Here is a 9,793-nt window from a genome sequence, read left to right as displayed (position 1 = left end):
AGCTTGCAAATGCTCCCCTGAATGTTTTAGCGGTCGGAAAAATAAGGCTTTTTATCACAGGACAAGAAATCAGCCCTCAGCAACTTAACCGGAGGAATTTTTTTTTTTTGAAAAAATCCCTAAGCCCCGGGGTCACAATTTCAGCAAAAATCTGACTTTTGGCAATTCACTCAAAAATGGTGCCAAACCCTTGCAAATACTCCCCTGAATGTTTTAGCGGTCGGAAAAATAAGGCTTTTTATCACAGGACAAGAAATCAGCCCTCAGCAACTAAACAGGAGAAAAATTTTTTTTTGAAAAAATCCCTAAGCCCCGGGGTCACAATTTCAGCAAAAATCTGACGTTTGGCAATTCACTCAAAAATTGTGCCAAACGCTTGCAAATGCTCCCCTGAAAGTTTTAGCAGTTGGAAACAGAAGGCTTTTTATCAGAGGACAAGAAATCAGCCCTCAGCAACTTAATCGGCGGAAATTTTTTTTTTGAAAAAATCCCTAAGCCCCGGGGTCACAATTTCAGCAAAAATCTGACTTTTGGCAATTCACTCAAAAATGGTGCCAAACGCTTGCAAATGCTCCCCTGAATGTTTTAGCGGTCGGAAAAATAAGGCTTTTTATCACAGGACAAGAAATCAGCCCTCAGCAACTTAACCGGAGGAATTTTTTTTTTTTGAAAAAATCCCTAAGCCCCGGGGTCACAATTTCAGCAAAAATCTGACTTTTGGCAATTCACTCAAAAATGGTGCCAAACGCTTGCAAATGCTCCCCTGAATGTTTTAGCGGTCGGAAAAATAAGGCTTTTTATCACAGGACAAGAAATCAGCCCTCAGCAACTAAACCGGAGAAAATTTTTTTTTGAAAAAATCCCTAAGCCCCGGGGTCACAATTTCAGCAAAAATCCGACTTTTGGCAATTCACTCAAAAATGGTGCCAAACGCTTGCAAATGCTCCCCTGAATGTTTTAGCGGTCGGAAAAATAAGGCTTTTTATCACAGGACAAGAAATCAGCCCTCAGCAACTTAACCGGAGAAAAAAATTTTTTTGAAAAAATCCCTAAGCCCCGGGGTCACAATTTCAGCAAAAATCTGACTTTTGGCAATTCACTCAAAAATGGTGCCAAACGCTTGCAAATGCTCCCCTGAAAGGTTTGGCGGTCGGAAAAGAAGGCTTTTTATCATAGGACAAGAAATCAGCCCTCAGCAACTTAACCGGAGGAAAATTTTTTTTAAAAAAATCCCTAAGCCCCGGGGTCACAATTTCAGCAAAAATCCGACTTTTGGCAATTCACTCCAAAATGGTGCCAAACGCTTGCAAATGCTCCCCTGAATGTTTTAGCGGTCGAAACAGAAGGCTTTTTATCACAGGACAAGAAATCAGCCCTCAGGAACTTAACCGGCGGAAATTTTTTTTTTGAAAAAAACCCTTAACCCCGGGGTCACAATTTCAGCAGAAATCCGATTTTTGGCAATTCACTCAAAAATGGTTCCAAACGCTTGCAAATGCTCCCCTGAAAGGTTTGGCAGTTGAAACAGGAGGCTTTTTATCACAGGACAAGAATTCAGCCCTCAGCAACTTAACCGGAGGAAATTTTTTTTTGAAAAAAACCCTTAACCCCGGGGTCACAATTTCAGCAAAAATCTGACTTTTGGCAATTCACTCAAAAATGGTGCCAAACGCTTGCAAATGCTCCCCTGAAAGGTTTGGCAGTCGAAACAGAAGGCTTTTTATCACAGGACAAGAAATCACCACTCAGCAACTTATCCCGCGGAAATTTTTTTTTGAAAAAATCCCTAAGCCCCGGGGTCACAATTTCAGAAAAAATCTGACTTTTGGCAATTCACTCAAAAATGGTGCCAAACGCTTGCAAATGCTCCCCTGAAAGGCTTGGCAGTCGAAAAAGAAGACTTTTTATCACAGGACAAGAAATCAGCCCTCAGCAACTTAAACAGAGGAAATTTTTTTTTGAAAAAATCCCTAAGCCCCGGGGTCACAATTTCAGCAAAAATCTGACTTTTGGCAATTCACTCAAAAATGGTGCCAAATGCTAGCAAATGCTCCACTGAAAGATTTGGCAGTCGAAACCGAAGGCTTTTTATCACAGGACAAGAAATCAGCCCTCAGCAACTTAACCGGCGGAAATTTTTTTTTTGAAAAAATCCCTAAGCCCGGGGTCACAATTTCAGCAAAAATCTGACTTTTAGCAATTCACTCAAAAATGGTGCCAAACGCTTGCAAATGCTCCCCTGGAAGTTTTAGCGGTCGAAACAGAAGGCTTTTTATCACAGGACAAGAAATCAGCCCTCAGCAACTTAACCGGCGGAAATTTTTTTTTTGAAAAAATCCCTAAGCCCGGGGTCACAATTTCAGCAAAAATCTGACTTTTGGCAATTCACTCAAAAATGGTGCCAAACGCTTGCAAATGCTCCCCTGGAAGTTTTAGCGGTCGAAACAGAAGGCTTTTTATAACAGGAAGAGAAATCAGCCCTCAGCATCTTAACCAGAGGAAAATTTTTTTTTGAAAAAATCCCTAAGCCCCGGGGTCACAATTTCAGCAAAAATCCGACTTTTGGCAATTCACTCAAAAATGGTGCCAAACGCTTGCAAATGCTACCCTGGAAATTTTAGCGGTCGAAACAGAAGGCTTTTTATCACAGGACAAGAAATCAGCCCTCAGCAACTTAACCGGAGGAATTTTTTTTTTTGAAAAAATCCCTAAGCCCCGGGGTCACAATTTCAGCAAAAATCTGACTTTTGGCAATCCACTCAAAAATGGTACCAAACGCTTGCAAATGCTCCCCTGAAAGGTTTGGCGGTCGAAACAGAAGGCTTTTTATCACAGGACGAGAAATCAGACCTCAGCAACTTAACCGGCGGAATTTTTTTTTTGAAAAAATCCTTAATTTCTGTTTTAGCGGTCGAAACAGAAGGATTTTTATCACAGGACAAGAAATCAGCCATCAGCAACTTAACCAGAAGAAATTTTTTTTTGAAAAAATCCCTAAGCCCCGGGGTCACAATTTCAGCAAAAATCTGACTTTTGGCAATTCACTCAAAAATGGTACCAAACGCTTGCAAATGCTCCCCTGAAAGGTTTGGCAGTCGAAACAGGAGACTATTTATCACAGGACAAGAAATCAGACCTCAGCAACTTAACCGGCGGAAATTTTTTTTTTGAAAAAATCCCTAAGCCCCGGGGTCACAATTTCAGCAAAAATCTGACTTTTGGCAATTCACTCCAAAATGGTGCCAAACGCTTGCAAATGCTCCCCTGAAAGGTTTGGCGGTCGAAACAGAAGGCTTTCTATCACAGGACAAGAAATCAGCCCTCAGGAACTTAACCGGCGGAAATTTTTTTTTTGAAAAAATCCCTAGGGCGGGGGGGTCACAATTTCAGCAAAAATCTGACTTTTGGCAATTCACTCAAAAATGGTACCAAACGCTTGCAAATGCTCCCCTGAAAGGTTTGGCGGTCGAAACAGAAGGCTTTTTATCACAGGACAAGAAATCAGACCTCAGCAACTTAACCGGCGGAAATTTTTTTTTGAAAAAATCCTTAATTTCTGTTTTAGCGGTCGAAACAGAAGGCTTTTTATCACAGGACAAGAAATCAGCCCTCAGCAACTTAACCAGAGGAATTTTTTTTTTTGAAAAAATCCCTAGGGCGGGGGGTCACAATTTCAGCAAAAATCTGACTTTTGGCAATTCACTCAAAAATGGTGCCAAACGCTTGCAAATGCTCCCCTGAATGTTTTAGCGGTCGAAACAGAAGGCTTTTTATCACAGGACAAGAAATCAGCCCTCAGCAACTTAACCGGCGGAAATTTTTTTTTTGAAAAAATCCCTAAGCCCCGGGCTCACAATTTCAGCAAAAATCTGACTTTTGGCAATTTACTCAAAAATGGTGCCAAACGCTTGCAAATGCTCCCCTGAATGTTTTAGCGGTCGGAAAAAGAAGGCTTTTTATCACAGGACAAGAAATCAGCCCTCAGCAACTTAACCGGAGAAAATTTTTTTTTTGAAAAAATCCCTAAGCCCCGGGGTCACAATTTCAGCAAAAATCTGACTTTTGGCAATTCACTCAAAAATGGTGCCAAACGCTTGCAAATGCTCCCCTGAATGTTTTAGCGGTCGGAAAAATAAGGCTTTTTATCACAGGACAAGAAATCAGCCCTCAGCAACTTAACCGGAGGAATTTTTTTTTTTTGAAAAAATCCCTAAGCCCCGGGGTCACAATTTCAGCAAAAATCTGACTTTTGGCAATCCACTCAAAAATGGTACCAAACGCTTGCAAATGCTCCCCTGAAAGGTTTGGCGGTCGAAACAGAAGGCTTTTTATCACAGGACGAGAAATCAGACCTCAGCAACTTAACCGGCGGAATTTTTTTTTTGAAAAAATCCTTAATTTCTGTTTTAGCGGTCGAAACAGAAGGATTTTTATCACAGGACAAGAAATCAGCCATCAGCAACTTAACCAGAAGAAATTTTTTTTTGAAAAAATCCCTAAGCCCCGGGGTCACAATTTCAGCAAAAATCTGACTTTTGGCAATTCACTCAAAAATGGTACCAAACGCTTGCAAATGCTCCCCTGAAAGGTTTGGCAGTCGAAACAGGAGACTATTTATCACAGGACAAGAAATCAGACCTCAGCAACTTAACCGGCGGAAATTTTTTTTTTGAAAAAATCCCTAAGCCCCGGGGTCACAATTTCAGCAAAAATCTGACTTTTGGCAATTCACTCCAAAATGGTGCCAAACGCTTGCAAATGCTCCCCTGAAAGGTTTGGCGGTCGAAACAGAAGGCTTTCTATCACAGGACAAGAAATCAGCCCTCAGGAACTTAACCGGCGGAAATTTTTTTTTTGAAAAAATCCCTAGGGCGGGGGGTCACAATTTCAGCAAAAATCTGACTTTTGGCAATTCACTCAAAAATGGTACCAAACGCTTGCAAATGCTCCCCTGAAAGGTTTGGCGGTCGAAACAGAAGGCTTTTTATCACAGGACAAGAAATCAGACCTCAGCAACTTAACCGGCGGAAATTTTTTTTTGAAAAAATCCTTAATTTCTGTTTTAGCGGTCGAAACAGAAGGCTTTTTATCACAGGACAAGAAATCAGCCCTCAGCAACTTAACCAGAGGAATTTTTTTTTTTTGAAAAAATCCCTAGGGCGGGGGGTCACAATTTCAGCAAAAATCTGACTTTTGGCAATTCACTCAAAAATGGTGCCAAACGCTTGCAAATGCTCCCCTGAATGTTTTAGCGGTCGAAACAGAAGGCTTTTTATCACAGGACAAGAAATCAGCCCTCAGCAACTTAACCGGAGAAAAATTTTTTTTTGAAAAAATCCCTAAGCCCCGGGCTCACAATTTCAGCAAAAATCTGACTTTTGGCAATTTACTCAAAAATGGTGCCAAACGCTTGCAAATGCTCCCCTGAATGTTTTAGCGGTCGGAAAAAGAAGGCTTTTTATCACAGGACAAGAAATCAGCCCTCAGCAACTTAACCGGAGAAAATTTTTTTTTTGAAAAAATCCCTAAGCCCCGGGGTCACAATTTCAGCAAAAATCTGACTTTTGGCAATTCACTCAAAAATGGTGCCAAACGCTTGCAAATGCTCCCCTGAATGTTTTAGCGGTCGGAAAAATAAGGCTTTTTATCACAGGACAAGAAATCAGCCCTCAGCAACTTAACCGGAGGAATTTTTTTTTTTTGAAAAAATCCCTAAGCCCCGGGGTCACAATTTCAGCAAAAATCTGACTTTTGGCAATTCACTCAAAAATGGTGCCAAACGCTTGCAAATGCTCCCCTGAATGTTTTAGCGGTCGGAAAAATAAGGCTTTTTATCACAGGACAAGAAATCAGCCCTCAGCAACTTAACCGGCGGATTTTTTTTTTTTGAAAAAATCCCTAAGCCCCGGGGTCACAATTTCAGCAAAAATCCGACTTTTGGCAATTCACTCCAAAATGGTGCCAAACGCTTGCAATGGTCCCCTGAAAGTTTTAGCGGTCGAAACAGAAGGCTTTTTATCACAGGACAAGAAATCAGCCCTCCGGAACTTAACCGGAGAAAAATTTTTTTTTGAAAAAATCCCTAAGCCCCGGGGTCACAATTTCAGCAAAAATCTGACTTTTGGCAATTCACTCAAAAATGGTGCCAAACGCGTGCAAATGCTCCCCTGAAAGGTTTGGCGGTCGAAACAGAGGGCTTTTTATCACAGGACAAGAAATCAGCCCTCAGCAACTTAACCGGAGAAAAATTTTTTTTTGAAAAAATCCCTAAGCCCCGGGGTCACAATTTCAGCAAAAATCTGACTTTTGGCAATTCACACAAAAATGGTGCCAAACGCTTGCAAATGCTCCCCTGAATGTTTTAGCGGTCGAAACAGAAGGCTTTTTATCACAGGACAAGAAATCAGCCCTCAGCAACTTAACCGGAGAAAAATTTTTTTTTGAAAAAATCCCTAAGCCCCGGGGTCACAATTTCAGGAAAAATCCGACTTTTGGCAATTCACTCAAAAATGGTGCCAAACGTTTGCAAATGCTCCCCTGAATGTTTTAGCGGTCGGAAAAAGAAGGCTTTTTATCACAGGACAAGAAATCAGCCCTCAGCAACTTAACCGGAGAAAAATTTTTTTTTGAAAAAATCCCTAAGCCCCGGGGTCACAATTTCAGCAAAAATCTGACTTTTGGCAATTCACTCCAAAATGGTGCCAAACGCTTGCAAATGCTCCCCTGAATGATTTAGCAGTCGGAAAAGAAGGCTTTTTATCACAGGCCAAGAAATCAGCCCTCAGGAACTTAACGGGAGGAAATTTTGTTTTTGAAAAAATCCCTAAGCTCCGGGGTCACAATTTCAGCAAAAATCTGACTTTTGGTAATTTACTCAAAAATGGTGCCAAACGCTTGCAAATGCTCCCCTGAAAGGTTTGGCGGTCGAAACAGGAGGCTTTTTATCACAGGACAAGAAATCAGACTTCAACAACTTAACCGGCGGAATTTTTTTTTTAAAAAAAAATCCCTAAGCCCCGGGGTCACAATTTCAGCAAAAATCCGACCTTTGGCAATTCACTCAAAAATGGTGCCAAACGTTTACAAATGCTCCCCTGAATGTTTTAGCGGTCGGAAAAAGAAGGCTTTTTATCACAGGACAAGAAATCAGCCCTCAGCAACTTAACCGGAGAAAATTTTTTTTTTGAAAAAATCCCTAAGCCCCGGGGTCACAATTTCAGCAAAAATCCGACTTTTGGCAATTCACTCAAAAATGGTGCCAAACGCTTGCAAATGCTCCCCCGGAAGTTTTAGCGGTCGAAACAGAAGGCTTTTTATCACAGGACAAGAAATCAGCCCTCAGCAACTTAACCAGAGGAAATTTTTTTTAAAAAAAAATCCCTAAGCCCCGGGGTCACAATTTCAGCAAAAATCTGACTTTTGGCAATTCACTCCAAAATGGTGCCAAACGCTTGCAAATGCTCCCCTGAATGATTTAGCAGTCGGAAAAGAAGGCTTTTTATCACAGGCCAAGAAATCAGCCCTCAGGAACTTAACGGGAGGAAATTTTGTTTTTGAAAGAATCCCTAAGCTCCGGGGTCACAATTTCAGCAAAAATCTGACTTTTGGTAATTTACTCAAAAATGGTGCCAAACGCTTGCAAATGCTCCCCTGAAAGGTTTGGCGGTCGAAACAGAGGGCTTTTTATCACAGGACAGAAATCAGCCTTCAGGAACTTAACCGGAGGAAATTTTGTTTTTGAAAAAATCCCTAAGGCCCGGGGTCACAATTTCAGCAAAAATCCGACTTTTGGCAATTCACTCAAAAATGGTACCAAACGCTTGCAAATGCTCCCCTGAAAGTTTTAGCGGTCGAAACAGAAGGCTTTTTATCACAGGACAAGAAATCAGCCCTCAGGAACTTAACCGGAGAAAAAAAATTTTTTAAAAAAAATCCCTAAGCCCCGGGGTCACAATTTCAGCAAAAATCTGACTTTTGGCAATTCACTCCAAAATGGTGCCAAACGCTTGCAAATGCTCCCCTGAATGTTTTAGCAGTCGGAAAAGAAGGCTTTTTATCACAGGCCAAGAGATCAGCCCTCAGGAACTTAACCGGAGGAAATTTTGTTTTTGAAAAAATCCCTAAGCTCCGGGGTCACAATTTCAGCAAAAATCTGACTTTTGGTAATTTACTCAAAAATGGTGCCAAACGCTTGCAAATGCTCCCCTGAATGTTTTAGCGGTCGGAAAAAGAAGGCTTTTTATCACAGGACAAGAAATCAGCCCTCCGGAACTTAACCGGAGAAATTTTTTTTTTTGAAAAAAACCCTAAGCCCCGGGGTCACAATTTCAGCAAAAATCTGACTTTTGGCAATTCACTCCAAAATGGTGCCAAATGCTAGCAAATGCTCCCCTGAAAGATTTGGCAGTCGAAACCGAAGGCTTTTTATCACAGGACGAGAAATCAGACCTCAGCAACTTAACCGGCGGAATTTTTTTTTTGAAAAAATCCTTAATTTCTGTTTTAGCGGTCGAAACAGAAGGATTTTTATCACAGGACAAGAAATGAGCCATCAGCAACTTAACCAGAAGAAATTTTTTTTTGAAAAAATCCCTAAGCCCCGGGGTCACAATTTCAGCAAAAATCTGACTTTTGGCAATTCACTCAAAAATGGTACCAAACGCTTGCAAATGCTCCCCTGAAAGGTTTGGCAGTCGAAAAAGGAGACTATTTATCACAGGACAAGAAATCAGACCTCAGCAACTTAACCGGCGGAAATTTTTTTTTTGAAAAAATCCCTAAGCCCCGGGGTCACAATTTCAGCAAAAATCTGACTTTTGGCAATTCACTCCAAAATGGTGCCAAACGCTTGCAAATGCTCCCCTGAAAGGTTTGGCGGTCGAAACAGAAGGCTTTCTATCACAGGACAAGAAATCAGCCCTCAGGAACTTAACCGGCGGAAATTTTTTTTTTGAAAAAATCCCTAAGCCCCGGGGTCACAATTTCAGCAAAAATCTGACTTTTGGCAATTCACTCAAAAATGGTGCCAAACGCTTGCAAATGCTCCCCTGAAAGGTTTGGCAGTCGAAACCGAAGGCTTTTTGTCACAGGACAAGAAATCAGCCCTCAGCAACTTAACCGGAGGAATTTTTTTTTTTTTGAAAAAATCATTAAGCCCCGGGGTCACAATTTCAGCAAAAATCTGACTTTTGGCAATTCACTCAAAAATGGTACCAAACGCTTGCAAATGCTCCCCTGAAAGGTTTGGCGGTCGAAACAGAAGGCTTTTTATCACAGGACAAGAAATCAGACCTCAGCAACTTAACCGGCGGAAATTTTTTTTTGAAAAAATCCTTAATTTCTGTTTTAGCGGTCGAAACAGAAGGCTTTTTATCACAGGACAAGAAATCAGCCCTCAGCAACTTAACCAGAGGAATTTTTTTTTTTTGAAAAAATCCCTAGGGCGGGGGGTCACAATTTCAGCAAAAATCTGACTTTTGGCAATTCACTCAAAAATGGTGCCAAACGCTTGCAAATGCTCCCCTGAATGTTTTAGCGGTCGAAACAGAAGGCTTTTTATCACAGGACAAGAAATCAGCCCTCAGCAACTTAACCGGCGGAAATTTTTTTTTTGAAAAAATCCCTAAGCCCCGGGCTCACAATTTCAGCAAAAATCTGACTTTTGGCAATTTACTCAAAAATGGTGCCAAACGCTTGCAAATGCTCCCCTGAAAGTTTTAGCGGTCGAAACAGAAGGCTTTTTATCACAGGACAAGAAATCAGCCCTCAGCAACTTAACCGGAGAAAAATTTTT

Source organism: Podarcis cretensis, assembly GCF_951804945.1.
Source record: "Podarcis cretensis genome assembly, contig: SCAFFOLD_24, whole genome shotgun sequence".
NCBI classification, from domain to species: domain Eukaryota; kingdom Metazoa; phylum Chordata; class Lepidosauria; order Squamata; family Lacertidae; genus Podarcis; species Podarcis cretensis.
This window is presented reverse-complemented; position numbering follows the sequence as displayed.